The sequence below is a fragment of the Mauremys mutica genome, chromosome 1 (assembly GCF_020497125.1).
Source record: "Mauremys mutica isolate MM-2020 ecotype Southern chromosome 1, ASM2049712v1, whole genome shotgun sequence".
In the NCBI taxonomy this organism is placed as follows: Eukaryota; Metazoa; Chordata; order Testudines; family Geoemydidae; genus Mauremys; species Mauremys mutica.
The window spans coordinates 285,156,339-285,177,743 of NC_059072.1; the positions used below are offsets into that span (position 1 = coordinate 285,156,339).

The 21,405-nt window shown below is 39.5% G+C and overlaps 2 protein-coding genes across 6 annotated transcripts in view; both read left to right on the forward strand.

Annotated features, from left to right (window-relative positions):
• COMMD6 (COMM domain containing 6) overlaps nt 1–20,874 on the forward strand; it is a 49,649-nt gene extending 28,775 nt beyond the window's left edge. The window contains exons 8-9 of the transcript XR_006578405.1: nt 17,556–17,752; nt 20,599–20,874. The gene's annotated coding sequence lies outside the window, so the exon portion shown is untranslated. The remainder of the gene's footprint in view (nt 1–17,555; nt 17,753–20,598) is intronic.
• TBC1D4 (TBC1 domain family member 4) overlaps nt 1–21,405 on the forward strand; it is a 157,423-nt gene that overhangs the window by 1,211 nt on the left and 134,807 nt on the right. The gene's annotated exons all lie outside the window — the stretch shown is intronic.

Genomic DNA, 21,405 nt, shown 5'->3' on the forward strand with positions numbered 1-21,405 from the left:
CATCACTGTGGTAACCACAGCAATTGCTTCTGAAGAGAAGTAAACATATTTAATGTATTTTAAATTGTCCTTAATCTGTGGCATAGCCATTAGAAACAAGCAGAATAGCCAGCACTATATGCCCTGTCTGCTCTTTACAGACCACCATAAACGACAACAGGGCCATATTTCTCTTTCAAGTCATGGTAAAGACACCTGGCTGTGCCAGGCACATTCAGGAGTGTTTATAAAAGAAGTAATATCTGGGAGGGGACATTGTTGAGCTGGTGCCAACTGAAAGAGCTAGCTGAAAGTATGTATTTTTGCAGGCTCTGTAGGAAGCTTTGGTTGTTGCATCTAATGCACAGAGGACTCCTTTCTCCTGGCTATGCTGATCATGTGGGGAACAGCAACCTTGACAAGTAGAGCTGATAATTATGTTAATATGGTAATGGCAGGAAAGCAATCTTTCAGTGATAGTATTTTATTTGAGCAACATGAGCAGCTCCCCCAGAGGTTTAGACAAATATATGGGGGTGGAGGGAATATGACTGGTTATATGCACTGGAGTCTATCAAAGCCATTTAATCAACACATCTAGAGCTACTGAACAGATTTTTTTTTGAGGTGAAGGGAGCAAGGAGAGGTGAGAGAGAGAGGAGTGTAAAACAACTGACTGCCAAGGTTCTAGAATACTAACTTGGGTTTCAGCAAGTTAAGTGCTCAAGATTAAAGAAGTAGTTAATGTGGAGTAGTGTAGGTGTATACATGATACTAATTTGTATACAGGGCTTGATGCAGCACACATCAAAGTCAACAGAAAGATTCTCTTTGACTTGAGTGAATGCTAAATCAGAATCATTAAGTGCATCTCCTATATAGGTCCATGCTGGTCCTATTATTACAGGGACAGAAGGGAAATAATGGGGACAGTAGGGGGTTGTAACATATCCATTCAGTATTATTCCATGTATGCATGGATCTTATTTCTTTCATTCGCATTTTGGATGCTACTTTTTATTGATCATTCTCTATAGATTCTCCACTGCACTCCACAGAAGAAAACACAGAATTAATTTAAAAAAAAATATGTATAGGCAAAGCACTCTTATGTTAGGGAATTAGAATGGATACTGTGGGAGGAAGTTATTAATAGAAACAAGTTTTACTATAAAACACTTATCCACTTTTGACTATGTATCATCTTAAGATATATCCTAGAAGTAAGATTTTTTTGTAAGTTATCACTTACTGAAAAATAAAACTCATTACCAGTTGGAGGTTACTTAGTTTTGGCATTGAAGACAAAGAATAAAATTAACTGGCGTAGACGCAGGGCCAGCCTTATGATTTGTGGGACTTCAAGCATGTTAATGGCTTCAGCCTGCCGTGACGGAGATCAGGCAGAAAGCTGTCTCCCTCCCCAATTCTGCTGCCAGTGGGAGAGATTGAGCTAACATATTATTTGCCATGTCTGTGCAGGTCTTAAGCAGTTAACCCATAGCTCTGAGCGAACAGAATGAGGTGTGAGTTGCTGACCTGGAAAAGCACAGTGTTCCTCCTAGAATTACAAGTTCTACGCTTGAGAAACCGCAAGGATATTATCAGAAGATGGTAGAATATACAACCACAGTTCTCTGGAATAGTTGAGATGTGTGGTGGTTATGGTGTACGTTACCCTAAACAGTTTTTTATGCTCCTATTTCAAGACTTCTTTGCTTTTGCTGTAAATGTTTGACTGTTAGTGCGAACAACAGGTCAAGTTACTCTGGAGTGGAGGAAGGGAGTCAGAGTGTAGTGTAGTCTTTCCACTAGTGTAGTCAAGTAACCAACTTTCTATGAACTGTAAAGGTAAAATGGTAGTTTTTGACTTTCAAGAGGGCAGTGCTTAGTATTGTAGTTAAGACCAAACAATGACACATCTGGGAACAGAACATGGAAGCTAGTGGCTTCCAGCCTGTTGCTCAGTCCACTAGTTAGACCATACAGCCTCTCGAAGGTGCAGGCACACCCGCCCCCCCTCCATGTTGTAACAAACAGCAGTCACTCACAGTAAAATGTTCAAAAGAGTGTATATTTGAATACATAGCCTTTGTAGATTTTTCACCTGCACCAGTGGTCTAGAAATTCCACACAAACAAATTAAATTTCAGGGTGCACAATCACATGTTAAGGGTTTTTTTTTTTTGCCTGTTTCACCCAGTTCTGGCAGTGAAGTTTTTTTCCCCCCACTCACAGAATCCCATTTCAGAAGTACAGTACCACTAGTACAATTTCTTTCTTTCGCCTTCCTTTTATTTTTGTAACAAATGTTGCCATAAGCACCTGTTCCATAAAGGCCAGTTCTGTACTGCAGCAGAGATCTGGCAAGGTTATTTACGATTGCTGAAGATTTAAAGATAGATCTTGAAAAATGTCACTGGGTGTCATTTGAAACACCCACTAGTCTTAGGCAGATCTGAAAAATATGGGGGTGGAGGGAGGGCTCTACCTGGATTCAGAGATAGTACTCTAGCAAGAAGCCTAGCCCAGAAGTTCTCAGCTGTCAGCATGATGGTGAATACTGAGATTTTTACAGGGTTTCTGTCCCTGGCCTCTGTGCAAGGTCTCAGTATTTTGCTCTCGGGTGCTGGAAATGGGAGTGGGAAGAGTCCCAGAACCTTCTGATTGATGGGCTTGGGAAGGAAAAAAATCTGCTGCTCTTCTCTTCTCTTTCAGAAGAGCTGCAGTGCTTGCTACTGCTCATAACTTTGCAAAGAAACAGCTGACTGAAATAGACTAGGATTCTTATTCATTTCAATGCTGGCTACTGAATAGCAGAGTTGTTAGTTTCACACAGCTTTCACTTGGGAATAAATTAGGAGGCATGGTGTCTATCTGAGTATTTAAGATGACAGCACTGTCTCACTTTATATTTAGAATGTTTTCTTCGCAACTACTGAAACTAGAAGCTTTCAAAAAAATAAAATGAATGGAATCTAGAATCTGCAGAAATTGATGGTTTAGCGGCCCCTACTTCCCTCTTTTCATTATCTGGGAAAACTTCACATTGATCAGCAAAGTTTTCAAACCCCACCTGAGCTCACAAAATGAAATATACAAAGCAGGCATAGTTGTTTTAGAAGTGGAGTCTGAATGTAAATCTTAATGGTATATGACAATCATCTTAAATTTCCTAAATCACATACTTCTTCCTTAGGAAAAGGTTCAGGGTCTGATTTGCTATTTCACATGATGAAGTAGAACTCTCATTTTCTGCATGAAACATGAACAAGACTGGTAACTTGTATAGTACCAAATACAATTGATTTGTAAACAATCTGATATTTAGTAGTGAAGACTCTTGCACAACAATGGCATTCCTTCTTAGACAAGTACTTAGCTGACATTTTAAAAAATGGTACTGTACATTTTAGGTTTCATTTAAAAAACCCTGTGAAGAGTGATCAAAGTGTGCACCTCTCCAGCATTTCAAATATAACTCAAGGACCGCATAGCTGGGAAGAAGGAAATTTTCCATTGTACAGCCCTCTGTATAGCGTAGCCTGATCAGTAGCTTCAGTGTTCTGTTGTTCTGTTGCTGCTGTGAGTTAATGGGACTAGACTGGCCTAAGGCAAAGCAGAAATAATGGAGCATTTTGCCTATAAAGTAAGGGTGAGATAAGAACTATTGTGGGTAGTCTGGCAGAGTCAGGAGCCTGAGGCAGCCAAGTTGTAACCCAGATCCTTGCTCTGTAATCGCTGTACAGGCTGTAGATAAAATGGTAGACCACTTCAGATGTATGTTAGTTGTCTGATAAAATTAAAAAAAAAAAAAGGCACTGCACTGGAACAATTCTGTAAGATGGCTCATGCTGAGAAACTAAATGTCAGGACAAAACCTTTGCTTTTATCTTAACCCCAGGAGGCCTTTACCCTGACATTTGTTATAAAAACAAATAAACAAGAAGCTGTAATTATATTAGAAAGTGACCCTTAAATTTAGAATTTTTTTGTATGTTGTCCCTTTGATTTATATATCCTCACCTTAAAACATCCCATGGCTTGCATCAATGCAAATGCCTGGAAAATAAGTTCACATCAAATGAGACTGAATGTTGCATAGGTTAGTATTAACGTTGAGTTTTGGAAGCTGGATTTAGATTTTTTTTACACATGATAAACAGGTGGTTCTTGGTTTTGAAGGGCTCTTCCTGAAGTAAGATGTATAGTTGAACTGTTGAGTAGACTGTGATAAGCCACATAGGCTTTGTCTGCAGCGGGGAGTTGTAATTCCCAGCTCTTGCAGATGTACACATGCTAGTTCTGCTTGAGCTAGAGCACTAAAAATTAGAAGTGTGGCCGTGGTGGCATGGGCAGTGGATTGGGACAGGTGCATAAGTACCACCCTATCTGAGATGATAGGCACGTACTCAGGTGGCTTGTCTGAGCTGCATCCCGCGCTGTCATGGTCACACTGCTATTTTTAGCACACTATCTCAAGTAGAGCTAGAGCTTGTATGCCTGCCTAAGCTGGGAATTACACCTTCCAGCTGCATTGTCAACACACCCAGAGTGTGCTTGGGGCAGGGGTTGGGGGAAAGAAGAGGATTGTCATACTAATCTGTTTAACTAGAGAGAGAGAGAGAGAGCCTCAGTTGTAGAGTGAAGTGACAGTCTGGTGGCAAACTATTTTTATGTTTGAAAAAAAAGGTTTGATTAAGATTTTCAATATTGGAACATAAAGTTAGGCTTCTGAATCCATATTTATGTACCTGCCTGACTTTCAAAAGTATTGAATTAATTACTTTTGAAAATGCCTATATATGGATTTAGGAGTCCAGTTTTAGAGTCCTATGACTAAAGATCACGGCCTTCGTCACCTTTTGTCATTGACAGACAAATGGGGAAAATACCAAAAAGGTGGTTAAACAAAATATTTAAAAATCCTCACATAAGATCCCAGCTGTTCCTACTGCTAGCTAACCTGGTATGTCTACTGAGAGCTTTCAGGAGGAAGGAAAATGTTTAAAGCCAACTCCCGTCTGCTGCCTTCATCAGTTGTCATTTTCCCCTCTCCAATTCCCCACTAGCATCTAATTGTCAGTTGGAAGGGAAGGAGGGTCACTGAAAAGAAGACTTCTTATATTTAAAAGGAAAAAAGGGATAACTTCATAGGTGAGACTTGGTAGAATGTCAAATGCCCCTGGAAGGTGTTTAAAGGTAATATAAATGACTAGAAAATAGAGCCATATGAAGAAAGATAGGGTAGGTTTATTAGCTCTGTGTAGACTATTATTTGGCCTCCTCCTGAGGAGGAGGATCAATCTACACTGGCTTTTTTTTACACATTAGAAGACCCCTTCAGTTTAAAGTAATATTTTGTAGCAAGGTTTGGCCAGTCTGTGCAGATGGGGCAAAGTGTTTAAAAAACATCTACTGGCATAGGTAACAGCCTGGATTTAAATATGGTAAAAATCTGCCTGAAATGCCACTGGCCAGTGGTTACTAAAGGGTATATTTCATTACCCACCATCCCTGCAGAATCAGAGCATGACTTCTTAACTTCCTTTACAGCTCCCTCATCCCACCATCCTACTGGCACATCTGCTGGCCCTAGCAGATAGAGTAGCTTCTAGTGCATGCTATTTATACTTATTTCCCCTTTTTCCTATACAGTACTTGTTTCCATTTTCCTCTCCTGTGGTTTCCCCCTCCCTCCCCATTTTATCTTTAGGTAAAGTGGTGAATTCTGCAAAGTGAGGAGTGTCTCATTAGATGCAGTTCGTTATGATCACTGCTTTGGGCTGCCGAGGAAGACTTGATCATATTGAATTATTTTGCAAGGTTTGACAGTTATCTCATAGCACTGCTCCTGGTCAAGATGCTGTTTTGTTACTTCTGATATTCATTCAAGTTCAGAAACAAAGATGGCTTTTCATTTGTCTTATGTACAACATATGGCTTAGAATCATAGAATGTCAGGATTGGAAGGGACCTAAGGAGGTCATCTAGTCCAACCCCCTTCTCTTCTCCTGGACCAGATCCTAGCGCACGCACACCCACACACACCCACACACACCCACCCCCCAGCAGGATGAGGGGCAGGGAGGCCCAGGAAACCAAGTGCCTGCTTGCACCCTAGCAGAGTGCTATGTGTGTTGAATCCAGCTACTTATTAGCAGATTGCTTGTACTATAACAGGGGTTGGCAACCTCTGGCATGTGGCTCGCCAGAGTAAGCACCCTAGCGGGCCAGGCCAGTTTGTTTACCTGCCGCGTCGGCTGATCTGTCCCGGCCAATGGGAGCTGTGGGAAAGTGGCGCAGGCGAGGGATGTGCTGGCCACGACTTCCCGCTGCCCCCATTGGCCTGGAACGGCAAACCGCAGCCAATGGGAGCCGCGATTGGCCGAACCTGCTGATGCGGCAGGTAAACAAACTGGCACGGCTCACTAGGGTGCTTACCCTGGCGAGCTGCGTGCCAGAGGTTGCCAACCCCTGTACTAGAACATGGAGTAATGCAGCATCATAACCCAGAAACTTAAACATGAAGTATTCAGTATCTTTAACACTTTTTACAAGCCTTAAATTGACAGTAAATATTTGATTAATGTGTTCTGTGAGATTGAAGATTTTAATACTTTCATAATTTGATAAGCAATTATCCAGATGTACCTCGTGTTATAGTTCAGTTTGAATCAGCTCTGAGAGCAGTGGTGTACACTACTTTGACTGATGCAACAAAGGACAAATGAAAGAATTAAAATCAGTGGATGCAGGACCTCTCAACTTTGAGTACCATGTTCAAATCTTGCCTAGTAACCAAAAGTCATTCCACACTTCGGCTTGTTGGTGCTGTATGAAATAAATTGGTAGCTTTAGCCCACTTCCTAATGTCCCAGTGTCTTCATTGCAGCTAATTACTTGGTTGCTTTGGCATAGTGTCCATGATTTGATTTCTCTTTATTAATTTTTTTTAAAAAGGCTAGTTTAGACCTAGCTTTGGTAATGATCCCTCCTGGTCTGTATTAGGGAACATTGGAAGGGTAGCCTGGTAAAGGCTTCGTTGTTCTGCCCATGCTGTATGTATCTGGTGAAGATAAATAAGACTTCAGTCTTTAGGGCTGGTTACCTGGCACTTTTCATAAGCACTAAATTAATTTTAAACAGTCATGAAAGAAAAACCTCAGTGAGTTATAGAACAGTATGAAAAAAAATCTACAAGCTGCTAGTTTAGGTAAAACTGGAATATTAAAAAAATAATTCTGCTCTCCACCCCGGGTATGGCTTCAAGGCTTCCTTTATGTGGTTACTTTATTTAACAGTGGGTTTTATTTTCTAGCCATGCAATTTCTTTCTATCTGACCAATCAACTTCATGCTAAGTAAAAAATGAAACAAACCTAGTTACCACTGTGCTCAATAACACATGGAATCAGAAATTTTTAAAGCCATGTTGTATCAAGAGTGATCTGTAAAGTGTCTAAAAACATTTAATTGGAAATAGAACTGTTACTCTCTCGGGTATACTAGTGATGCTTTTCAAAATAGTTCATAACTGTTCCTAGCAGGATTTTAATAAATATTCTATTTTTTAAATCCTGATGTTAATTGCAATTCGTGTACTCAGTGACATTGATTTGGGGTTTCCTGTTGTATACATTTAAAAAAAAAATTCTCCCAGGAGCTCTCTTTACACAGCCTGTAGTGCTCCGTGGGTTATGTTCTTTAAAGCTATACTAAACATGTAGTAACATCATGAAACGTTGGTAGGTTTAAAGATATGTCATATACAATGAATAATATTTTCTTAGAGCTCACTTCTTGCATTGGATTCAGAGCTATACTTAAAATTTGTAAGTGACCCTCAATTACAATATGACTTTTAAACAAAAGGAGAAATTAGATGAGACCTGAAGAACTGTATTTGCTAGAAAGGAACAATAGTTACATGTGCCTGATGTTTCCTTTTTTTGGTCAGGTTGCTGCTGGAGTAAGAAGAGACAAAGGCATATGAGAAATTCTAGCTACATAAACTTTCACATATGACAGTTGAGTAACATACTGGTCCTGGAAGCTGATTTGTGCAGTGTAACCAGGTCCTTGCCTGGCCTGCCCCCCTGGTGCTCTGGGCTCCTTTAATAAAGCTCCATCAGGCTTCTCCTTTGCAGCACCCGTGGTTTATTCACAGAATAGTTCCCACCACCAGCAATACTATATACAAACTTTACAGGCTTTTCTCCTCTTTACAGGGTTTCTCCCTTCTGTCTGGATACTAACCCAACCCTGGCCATTCCCCCCCTGCACTGGCTGCCAGCCAGGCTTTATAGCTCCTTCCTGAGCAGGCCCACAGGTGCAGCCAGTTTCTGGGGCCAGGCACCAGCCTTCTCCCCAGCCCCAATCCATTTCCTCTGATTGAGGCTGGCTGAGCAGGGGCTGATTAGGTGCTTCTGCAGCAGCACCCTGCTACATGCAGGTAGACCTCAACACCCATTTGGGGCCCTGTTGAAGTCCACATGGCTGCAGGCAGGCACTGGGGTCCACCTGTGCACATGATTTTGTGGAATCAGGGCCTGAGTTGGGGGCTATATCTACACTTACCACAGCATGTAAGGTTACGGATACCGCACACCTTGCTAACATGGGTATAAATAGCAGTGTAGACAGTGAGACATGGCTTAAGAAAGTATAGAGCCCTACACACCTGAACCACAGGATGATACTCTACATGGCTCTCTACACGCCCAAGTAGTGGCTCCCATGCTACACTGTTACTTTTAGCAGTGCAGCTTCCCACTGCCTTCTTGCTGTCAGAGCCTTTCACTGTGGCAGTGAAAGGCTCTGGCAGCAAGGAACTGCTAGAGTCTTTTCCTGCTGCCAGAGCTTTTCATTGTGGTATGTAGCTGCATGTCTAGTGCCTGGATTCTACATCCCATCATAAGTGTAGACACAGCCTGGGAGGTAACTTTTATATTTATTATTACTGGCATCTGGATTAGAGGGATGGCATTGAGTGTGGATTCTGAGGACTACTATTCCCAGCTACATAATAACTCAAAGTTGCACTGAATACCACTGTGGTAATCTAAAAGCGTTAAGATATCAGTTCACAGGTGAGCAGTCAGAACTGTGTTTCCATGTGAACTTCCTTTGAGCCACGACTACACTACAGACTTCTGTTGGCATAGCTGTGTTGGTGAGGGGTGTGAACAGGTTGGATTTCTGACTGACATAGCTGGGCCAGCAGAAGCCCCTAGCATAGATGCAACTATATCAGCAAAGCTGCACTTTTTGCCAGCATAATTTGTTTCACTCATGGGGGAGGAATTACTATATCAGCACAAAGTGCAGCTGTGCTGACATAGCTGCATCCATGCTTGGAGAGCTTTGCCAGTATATTATATCAATATTTGTATACTGGTAAAGTGCTCCAAGTGTAGACATGGCCTCAGATAGTGGCCTATTGGTCTATCCTATATTGTACGACCTAATAATTCATAACCGGATCCTATATTTATTTTCAGCTTTGCAGGAGAAAGTACTGTTTTATCAGTTCCATCTAAATAATTATTTTGCTATTGTAAGATCTTACTTTCTGGCTTAGGTTTATGAATAAGGCTTTCTTTTTTAAAAGATAGACTTGTTTAAAATTTCTGGCTTTATAAAAACGTACAGCCTGATTTTTGCAGTCAGAACTTCAATGAGAGTCATTCAGCTTTCCCTGCAGAAGGACTGCAGGGCTGAGCCCTATGAAGTGAACTAACATACTATAAATAGAGGCAAGAGCTTGGCTACTGTTAAGTAGCATTTTGGGGGGTAAATCCTGCCAAAATAAAGAGTCAACTGATGGTTTCACTGGGAGCAGCACATCATGCTTTTCTTGAATTCTTCATGAAAACATACACGTGGAGTTTGCAAACATTTGCAACGAGTATGTGTGCAATATGAAGCTACTTTGAGGAAACGTACTTAAAATGATTGAGAGACAGAGCAAGCCATAGTGGTTAATACATGGGATGGCGGTTCAGGAGAGCTGGTTTTACATCCTGGCACTTAGTCTCTGTGTGCTTCATTTTCCCCATCTGTACAATGTGAGAGGGAGGGAGGTAAAAATAATGCCCATGTTTTACAGGGCTGTTGTGAGATTTACAAATCATGCGTTAAAGTCCTTTGATACCTTTTGATGGAACGTACTCCAAAAAATGAAGTGTTGTGAAGTATAAGGAGCAGTTCTATAGATAACCTAGAAAAACAGGTCAAAGCAAGGCAAACCAACTTGTTCTTTACTTAGAAATATTTCTGCATTATACTCAGAGTATTGAGAAATATGGACTCCTGCCCAGAAGAGTAAATGTATGCTTCTGGTATTGCTCACTGAAAATAAATGTTTGCCTGCATGCATTCAGCTCCAGTCCTGCATTTCATCTACATGACTTACCATCTCATCCTTTTACTTTTATTCTTCATTGAGGATGACAGTGGGACATTGAAGTCCCCAACATTCTACGGTTGACTGTACTTGTCTTATGCATCTCTCTATTCAGATTGTTAGGGTGCTTTTGGAGACAGATTAATACAGAAGTATAAAATACCCTATTAAGAAATTTGCATGTAGTGAAAAGTATTGGTCTAATTGGTATTAAAATGTGTTTAATGCTAAATCTGAAATCAAACCAATATATAAATCCTAGTCTTAAACTCTTTACTTTCATTCTTGTTCTTTTCAGCACTGCTGAAAAGAAGCTGGCCCTAATTCCATATAGCTTCTTGATGCTCAGGCCTAAGTTGTTTTTTTTCCCCCCCCCCAAAAGTGACTAGTGACTCTGGGTGCCGCAGTTTGAGTACCCATCTTGACACATTAAAGGGGCCTGATTTTTTTTTGCAGAGGGTGGGTACTCAGTACTTTCTGAAAATGTAAGCCTCAAACAGGCTGTGTAAATCTGGATTACTACTTCTCACATCCCCAGCCAAGCACTATGACAATGCATGATGCACCCTAAAAAATCCCATTTTGGAATTGCTGAAATTAAACCTAAGTAACCTGGTTAAAGTTTGAAATTTCACCCAAATGTTTTCCTAATAGGATTTGTGCATTTTGTCCAATTTATTTAGACAAATTTGAAAAAGCCTTTTAAAACTGATTTTATGTAAAAATCCCCTCTGATACTTGATTGTATGTAGTTAATCCAGCTGCTGTGAAAACTATCAACATCCTGCTGCACATTTTTTTTTTTTGCACTCTGTTTACATACGCAGTATGCCATCAGCTGAAAACTACAAATTTTGGTAATAATTTGGTCGAGTACCAACATCCTTTCTTAGCATTTCAAAAAACTCAAAATACTCATTAGGATCACGGAAACAGTTAACTGTCTTCATCATGGAAATACAGTACCACAGCTTGTGTGCATATGCTCAGCACAGGACGTATTCATTTACATTGGATAAGCACATTTTGCCCATATGCTTTTTGGTCTTGAATTTGCTACATGTTGCACCCTGTCAGTGATAATTTTGAGGTATGCATGCATCAGTTTCAATGCATTTGAATAGGGTTAGATTACTGAAGATGTGAAAAGTTCTACAGTCTGTATGAAACCAAAACCCAGGATTTCCTAAATTGCATTTAATGGTTAGTCCATTCTTTTTAGTTGTACAGATATTTCTCTTTCATCTGTAATCGGGAGCTAAATCTGTATCATACATAATTTATTCTAGATAAAATCACTGCCACCCTCTTAATGACGCTGTGGTGGGCTAGTTTTATGGAACCAAAGTATGGATTTCATATTTTCCTATTCCAGGAGTGAATCTAAATTTACTTTGGCATACTTTGATTAGGTGGTTCTGCACCTCACTCCAAAGACAGTTCATGCAAGTTGTAGTGGATCAAAACTTACCCTTCTTGTGGAAGGGTGAGTTGGTTGTTTAGGATGAAACTATTAAAAAAAAACAAAAAAAAACCCCACAGTCCAAGCCTTCTATTGAGGTTTAGTTGTTTCGTGGGTTCCTCTAAGGACTGCCCTGCCTACACTCTGTGACCTCTCTCGACAAAGCCACTCAGTTGGGGTCAGAAGCCAGCTGCAACAGTGTATCAGGAAAATCCATTTACCACTTTTCAGCAGGATCACCATGGACTAACAGGGTGGGATTTTCAGGCACATTCTGTCAGCCTGTTGTATGTCAGTTATTAATCCTAGAATAGCCTGCTGTGAGATGAAATAGGATAGTCTAGAACTGTTTTAGTAAAATAATAACCTGTAACCTTTTGTTGTAATGATATGCCTATTTAAAAATTTCTAACCATCTACAAACTTCTGTGGCACTCTACTTAATAAGTAGTTTGATATCAAAGGTATGACAGATTCCTGATTGACTGAATCTGAATATGCTACTCAGTGCTTTTTGGAACTGTGCAGAGAATCTAAGAACATATATGTCTCAATCTTGCAACTGTTGGAATGAGTGAGCAGTTGGTACACATGGCAAAAACATTTCAACCGAATGCTATATCTGGTTACTGAACTCTAGTTTCATCGTGTGTCCTCATAGCTAAACACCTGGAAGCTAACAGAACCATTATTGTAAAGGTAACAGGGAGCATTGTGTTGAGAATTTCAAACAATCCACAAAACCCATGAACATGAAGAACACTATCAATGAGTGTGCAAAGCAGAAGGAATCTTGGAAAGTGGATTCTCTGGAAGTTGATATCGTTATGGACAAATGATGTGGTGATTTTATGTCAAGCCAGTTTGTATTATGAAGAATTTGGGATTCAGGAGACTGAGCTTATCAGTTCTACTCCTACGCATTTTTTTACATAATGAATTAACCTGAAAGTGAATAAGGCTGGAGACCACGAGCTGCTACCCATTATCTTTTATAAAGACAAATCTCCATGCAAACATTCATGGTCATTGAGAAATTGATTGCCCAATGTAAGTATTTTTACCAGCATCAACCAGCTCTGTTGCTTATACGTGGAAGTAGGTCATGTACATTTCTGGTTCTTGAGATGTCAGAGGGCAAGTTAGAAGTTTTGGTGTGGTTGGAGGGATTTTACAGTTTTCTTATGGCATGTCTGCAGAACACTTGGAATCTTTTTCAATCTTGTTATTCAGGTATGTGTACCAAATACTTGACTGCTTACTGTGCAAAATATAGTTTTTGTCATCCACTCCCCACCCTCCCCATCTAGTTCATCCACCTTTTGCTTTTGTCACAACCCAAGATGGTATGCTTGTTGGGGTAGGGACTCGCCTTACTTCATGCAATATTACCAACCCCAACCATTCAAAGTCATGAGGCAGGCCCCCCAAAATCATGTGATTTTTAGAAATGTTTGGGTTTTTTATTACTCATCTATTTTTCAGCCTTTAGGGTTCACACTTAAAAGTTTCTTCCGAAACCCCCAGGGCTAGAACCTTTTTAATGAATGAAATATAAGCATCTCACAGCCACATGATGTGAGGCGCTGGGGCCTTAAGGAAAAAAAAAAACAAATAAGATTTGTGATAAAATGAGTTGGCAACACTGTTTATCTGCCATCCCTAGCACAATGACACCCTGAGTGGGCTCACTAGGCACAACTGTGATTTGTGTAGTAAGGCTTATCTGAAAGCATCAATTTAACATTTAGCTTATTTTCAATTTCCTAGTGTAAGCTTTCATATTTTGGAGAAGCATAAACTTGAGACTATAGACTGCTGACCTCTTTCCTTTTCTTATTGACATTGCTTTTTATCTGAGATTTGGTAACAACTGTATATTGAATATTGAATTGAATGATAGTTGAAGTATATGTTTCCTAAACTGTGTGTAAAAAGCTTAAGCACACAGTCATAGTGAATTTCAATTCTAATAGAGAAAAAGATGCTCTGTTAATGTGTTTAAAAATCTCTTAATATTCAGGGTCCAATATAATTTTTTTAAAAGCGTATTTGACAGGTTATACCACTGTTGGTTTAGTCAATCATATGACTAAGTTATTTTCAGACTTAAAATTAAGTCAACATTATGCAAAACAGATAACTGAAATTTAGTTTCCCTCCATACAGCCATTCATAACGTATTACAAAGTGAAAACATAACAATGGTAACTTCCATCTTGCTTTTACTCTGGAAAGAAAGTATGTAAAATACTTCTTCTTCATGGAAAAAATCTGATATTAAGCCACCTTCTGCAGAGGAGGAATGCAGTGCAACATGAACAAATTACTTGTTATATCGTTTTCTGCAATTGGCAAACACTGGTATTGAGCCAATAATAAATTACTTAAGAGCCGCTAAGAGATACCAGTTATTGCATGAATGTAATTGAACGATCTGGTGGTTTCCTTGGTTATCTAGTTTGTTTTGCTTTTGCTTCCCAGAACCTTCATTGAACTGCTGTGTAAAAGCAAACGAAGATAACTATACTCTTAATCTTTGGAAAGTTTAATTGGATCAGCTACTACCCTAAAGCCAACAACAGCTTAGTTGTGCAGACTTGTTCCTTGACATTAAAAAGCTAGTTTGATTTGATTTTCAATTTCAAGGCCTGAGAATTTATTTCAAAACATTTTAGTTTCACCTTGCTCATTTAAAAGCAGCTGAAGATTAACTTTTCTTTTTTCTTCTTCTGGTCAACTTGCTACAAATTCAAAATACTTATCCTTAAAAGTGTTCTGATTTTTGTTTCAGCTTACTTCAATACTGCAGAAGCTACTAAATCATTGCACAGATCTCCTTACTTGTACACCCCAGGATTTTTTAAGCATGTTAATACAAACCTAGGCACATTCTTTACCTAGAATTGTTTGAAATGTATACTCAAACTCTTCTGTATTTAAATCCACTTACTGTATCCTATGAACAGCTTCTTTTGAGGGCCCAAGTGCTCGGACCATAGCCTTGCTCCCCGTTCTGCCCCAGGGCCCCACTCCTGCTTGGCCTCTTCCCCTCCACCCCCAACCTTACCCACTGCTTGCATGGGAGGGGGACGAGGCGGAGAGGAGCACCCACCCGCAAAAACAAAAGTCAGCGCCTGTGCTGTCAAGCTTTACTTGCACAACTAGTCCCATTGACGGTCAGTGGGGTTATTCATGCCAATAAGGCTTGCAGGATTAGGCTTTAAGGCTAGAATTTTGCTGAGGGATAATTTAAAAAAGATGAACTTCCACATGAGCTTACTATTATTAGATGAGTCTTACAAAGCATAAGATATGCTATTGCCAGTTTTAACTCCCTTAGGCAAAGCTTTTTAGGAGTCTACATGAAGATCGATCTCTATTTTCATGGTTTTTATCCATTTATCAGCTGTTCTGAAACATGATTTAATTGGGGACACTTCTTGAATCTTCCCCCCCACTAAATAAGAAGTGTGTTTCACTTAATTATGTAGTGCCTGCATTCAACTAATTATGAAAAATATTCCAATGAAATGCTGTTAATTGATGATTTATCTGATGCTATGAACACCTTGCTCATTCCTGGCAATGAGCAACTGACTTTCCTACAGTGGTCAGTAATCTGATTTTGGGCCTAATCTTGCATTGGGCTCTTCATTGTGAAATGTGTCTTTGTATACAATGATATTGTACAGTTTCTTAGTCACTTTTGAGATTACACACACTAGAAGTATGTTTTATATTTTGATTTTGTTCATGTTGATTATACCAAACATTGTCATGCTCACTTGTGCTGAAAATCCCTTTCCTCATTGCAAAACAAACAGAAGAGTCAAAGATGTAACATTCATAGAAATAAAACTTTAGCTAGACAAAATTTCTTTCCTACGTTTCACTTCCTCCATATTCTGTAACTAATTAAACACATATATACACACAACTGTTAAAAGAGCGTTGAGATTGCAAACTCAAGTACTCAAATTAAGAAATGCCAGGAATCTAGATAAGTTCCCTTGTATATATGCCGTTAATTACATGACCACTGCCTCAGTGCACAGGATTGACTCATGCTGAGGATGAATCAAGATTGCTAGTGAAGGAGAAAGGTGTCTATAGGACACCTGCTTAATTTGTTGTAGAAGGTGTGTACCTGTTGTATTTGCCAGGAGATAGCAGGCCTAAGACCGCCCAAAGCTAAAGGCCCTCCCCATCAAATGAGTGGAAGGGGGACATTGAGCCCAAACCACAAATTAAATAGTAGGGGCAAATGGAAAACACAGGGCCCGGAGTGAAGGTCAAAGGGATAAAATCAGGGAACCCAGAGGGGAGATGGAGTAGAGAATCCCTGGCGGCTTGGAGAAGGGATGTACTCTTTGTACTATTGGGGGCAGGCAGGTCTATGCCTGCCCAAAACTAAAGCCCCTCCCCAATCATCAGCTAATGAGGTCAAACTCAGACTACAACTGAGTTGTGAGGACAACATGAAAAAACGGATGGGAATAGAAAGTCATAGGGTAAACATCAGGGAACGGGACACTAAGTAGAGAACGCTCGACAGCTTGTAGAAGGTGTGTCGTGACTGAGGCAGGGGCATGTAGGAGGAGAAAGGATGGTTTAATTGTTAAGACAGTAGAATGCTGCCCTGGAGAATTGGATTCTATCCCTGCCTCTGCCAAAGATTTCCTACGTGATGGTAGGCAAGTCATTTAAACCAGACTTTTCAGAAGTGCTTAACACTTACAACTGCATCTGAAGTCAATGGGAGCTGTGCTTTGTACATATGAAGTGCTATATAATGCTAAGTACTCTTAGAAATCAGGTCCTAGGTATCTCAAATTGGGCACCCAAAGTTAGTGGATAATTTTGACCATAATCTCTGTGCCTTACTTCCATATTTGTACAAATAGGGATAATAATACCTCACATCTCATGGAAATGCATGTTTGTGAACAATAGTAATTAGTGACATTGAAAAGCAAATGAGAAAAATATTTATTTTCAGAACAGTGTGAGTAGTGTGCAGTAAATAATGCCTAGGGTTGACACACTGAACAATAAGAACAAACCAAAATATTGAATAGGCTAATTAAGTGAGCAATATCCATCCTGTGTACTGAATGAGGCAAGGGTCCTGTGGAAAGACAGTAGGGCAGATTAGAAGGAAGCGTGATTTATCTTTCTGGCTTCTCTCCTGGCGCATTGGTTCATGGAAGCAGTCCTCTTTACTTTCCTTGCAGAAAGTAGCAGTTTACGTTTGACAAAGCCTAGAGGATTAGATATGTGTGCCCAACCGTGGGAAAGCAATATATGTAAACATCCTTTGGTTAAAGAAGAGGTGGGGGGTTAAATGTCTTTGTATACCTCATTCAGAGTTAACTGTTCTGAAGATGAACAGAAAAAGGAATAAAAGCCACATTATTTTTCACGCAAGAGGCAAAGCCTTTCAGTACCCGTGCCTCCCAGCTGCCCAGTTTCACTTATCCATGATTAGATTCTGTTTTTTGAACTGGCAGGCAGTAGAAGGAACTGTCATCTGAACACACAACACCCAAATGTGGGTGAGAGGCCATCTTAGAGTTCCTTCATGTTAATTACCAATGTACATCAGGGAGGAGCTGCTTCCAATCTTCTCTAAGCACTGAGCAGATAGCACTGCTCCCATGTCATGATTTAGAAATATTGATTGTTTCCAGTAATACTCTTTCAGGCAAAGGCTTCATGGTCTCTGGCATCACCACAAGCAGTGACCACTTCACACTTAATAATGATGGCTGTCAGCCAAGACAGCTTATAGCCTCTGCAGACAGCAAGCCACCGGGGGTGACAGGCCATGAAGATTGACTGGGAAAGAAAAACTGTCCAAATGGATTGGAGAGGCTCCAAGAATGGAGGCTTTTGTACCAGGTGAGAACATTTCCAGGGATGGGGAGGGTAAAGTGCCTTCTACCCTGTTGCTGAACAAGGAGTAGATGGCTGAGGACCTTGTAGGACAGGCACATGTTCCATGTTGTAGAGCAAGTTTCAACACCATATGTCTTTGGGTCATCCCTAGAGAAGCTGTAATTCAAGCTGTGGTCTATGACTATGGATCAAAGGCAAAGTAATCTCAGCACTTTGTTCTATGCAGTCAAGAAAACTTGCATGTAAAGTGGGTGAGCTCCTCTAAAGAGCCATTGTTGCCAGGCCCTAGTTAAAAATTGAGCTATGAAAGAAAAGTAGGTGATACGGGTTTGATGATGAGCACCAAGTGCAAGGCTCCCCACTCACCTGATTTCATGTTGAGGGCTAGGAGGATATTTTACATGTGTAAGCTCATGTCCCCCCAGTTCCCTTTTTTTATATATATATATATATGCACACGTGTATATATATACACACACACACACAAAATGTATTTTCTGCAACAGTAGAGCTGTTTAGTAAACCTGCCAGCATATAAAATTTGACAATGCATCTCTACCATTACCAAAACATCTTAATTTTGCATACTGGGCAAAACAAACTTTAAATTATATTAAATGCAATTGTACATTATAAGTAGACTTAATCATGTTGCTATTTTGAAAATTTGTAGTATAAATGCTAATAACTTCATTTTTAAATCCTTCCCATGTTACTAGAAAAGTTTTCCATGCTGCAAACAGAGGGTCAGAAAGGAAATGATTGTGTTTATAGACTTGTTTTATATTTAAAAATATACTAATAGTTTAGTTCCCTAGGATTTACACTAAAAAGTAGGTGTGTGCGTGTGTGAAATTATGTGTATATACCTATATCTTTTTAAAAGTTAAATTTAGTTCTTGTGAAAGGAGCTGGACTGCCAGATCTTAAAGCCTCCATTTATCCACAGCACAGGTTGACATAGGTAGCAGCCATGCAAAGTTTCCAATGTAAACTTGTAAAAAAATATTTCAGTTCATACTTTGAGTGATCACCCGTAGTGGTGAGAGGGCAATTTAGTCATCTCTACATTTAGACTTTTTCCTACTTAAACTGCCAGCAGTGTTTGAAGTGAGTACATGTATACTATCAAGTGTGAGACCAGCCACTATTTTCACACACGTTACAGAGCAGTCAGAATCTAATAGCTTTTACTTAATAGTAACTAAGGCTGTATTTGAGGAATGAACAGATAAATGGTCCATAGTCTAGTTCTGAGTCATTCAGTGGATTTCTAATGCAATATTTAGAGTTTAGCTTGACTGTATTAATATGTACACAGCTGACTCCTCCAGTATACATTATTCAATAGACCACAGCCAATTTTAGTCTTGGGCTTTTAAAAAACAAACATGATTTACCCAACAGCTCTAATCAAGCTAGAATCTCCAGTCATTCTAGTTTTAGGGAGACACGAGGTTTTTGTGTGTGGTTGAACCTGTGCAGCTATATCATATACATGTGGCATTTTAGTTTTTGTATCCCACTATTGTCTGGGATTGCATTATTCTGGAATTTGAAAAGCAATATTCTGAATATTTCTATTATAGCAGTGAGTGGAGAAAATCTTGCAGTAAAACATGCATTTTCTCACTTTCTCACACAGCAAGCTTATTTTCTATAGAGCAGATTATTGAAATTGCATTTCAGCTATCAATCTAAAGAATAGACCATAGAGAATTAATAAAAAATAATTGTGTTTGTCCTGATGATAAAGTAGCACATTGACGTGCTGCAGAATTTTGGACATTTTAGAAACCCTTTCAGTGGAGGGAAAACGTCAGACTCTCCGTTTCAAATTAAGCTTGTTGGGTGATTCAGTGTATTTCTGAAACTGAGCACTCTGATTCCTCATTAGAAGCTGTCATTTGAGTTAAGGTTGGGAGTAGGCTCTTTCATGGGAAGAGCAGTATTTCGATATAACCTTTTCTAAATGTATTGATATCTTCAGTTACTCTGTACTAGCTTCCAGTAGATGTAATTTACATAAGTACAAATTACTATTCTTTCCTCCTTACTTAATGCATTAGTCCAGTGGGTGAATGGCTCTGCATATGAAAAGAATCCCCAGCAAACCAATATGGGAAAACAAAAAAACCCACGAATATAAGTTGTGTGTGTCTTCAGTAGTGATGTTCCCAAAGTTTCCACTTCAGAATTAGAGAAAGAGTTCCTAAAATCCACTTGTCTCATGAGTAAGAAAAGCTGAGCTCAACCCTGAAAAGAGGTAATCAAAATAAGTCCCAAATTCCTTTTCAGCAGGGTTTAAAAAAAACCCAAACAAACCAAGGAACCCAAAATCTCTCATTTAGGATTTCTCCGTAGTCTGTCTTGACTTTCAAGGCACTCCCAGCAGCTGACAGCTTGTCTTCCAGGATTTGGAGTTTTTGAAAGGGACAGACTGATGGGCTCCAGCTGACTTTGGTCTCTCTCCATTAGCCATACCGTATCAGCATGGAGTCCTGTCCCCCAGCTGAGGGTTCTTCATTCTTCTATGTGCTTATAGCCATTAATAAATATTAAAAAAACAAATATTTTCAGATGATCAATTTCAGAATCCACCTATATTGCCTCCCTTCTGAAATTTGCATATTTATCTTGTTTGGTTCTGATGGATATTGTAGTAACTGGTATCAGTGGCACCAAATATGAATAAAAGACTTCAAAAGAAAATGTGACTATTTTGGTACTTCTATTACTAATAAAGACTTAGAATATTCTCTCAGAACATTTAAAAAAAAAGTATGAGCAATTTAATCAGTATTACCTAAAACCTCACTCACCTTTCTTCCCTTCTCTTCATCAAGCAGCCTCCATTTGAGCTCTTTCTTGATGCTACACCTGTCACGGGTCCATTGTATGCTAAGAAGCCTGTGAGTGAGAAATCAACAACTACGGAGCTGCACCATTAGGGAATTTATAGTGTAATGGAGAATCCATTCGTTGTGTAGGGTTTTTTTTTTCCTGAAATCCCCTTTAATTCTGCCTGTTGTGTATTCACGTGTTTATAAAAATTCTGTTTACCCTTAAGAGTCTCCCAGCATTTGGTTTTTACTTCTATTTGTAAGGGCTCTTGAATCAGCTGTAAAAATCTGCTGTTGGCCAAAATTTGGCACACAAAGCCTAGGGTAAGAGGAGGAATATTTTTAAAAATTGCTTTGGAGTTTAAAGTAATTGGTTTTTAGTTCGGAATAAAAACTCCTTTGGGCATAAACTGTGTATTTATTTTTAAAATCACTTAATAGCAACACACACACACTAAGCATTTGATCTTCCAAAGAACTCCATGTGAATGGACTGCTGTGCATACTCAAAATACCACTGGGGTTCAGCACAGGTGCAGGAGACCAATCAAGCACAACTTGTCATAGGATTAAGACCATAAGGTGCTACATAAGTAGAATGTTAACAGCCATAATAGTGTTCCATAAGAAATGCTGGAAAAAGTGATGCAAATGTAATTACTCAGTCATCGGAGACAATTTCACTGTGGAATTTCCAGGAGTATATTACAAACTTTAGTGTAAAAAAACCAAGAACAAAAAAAAAACCGGGTGGGGGGACTATTAATGTATTGCTATATTTGAAAGTTTAATCATCCATTAATCAGGCAACAG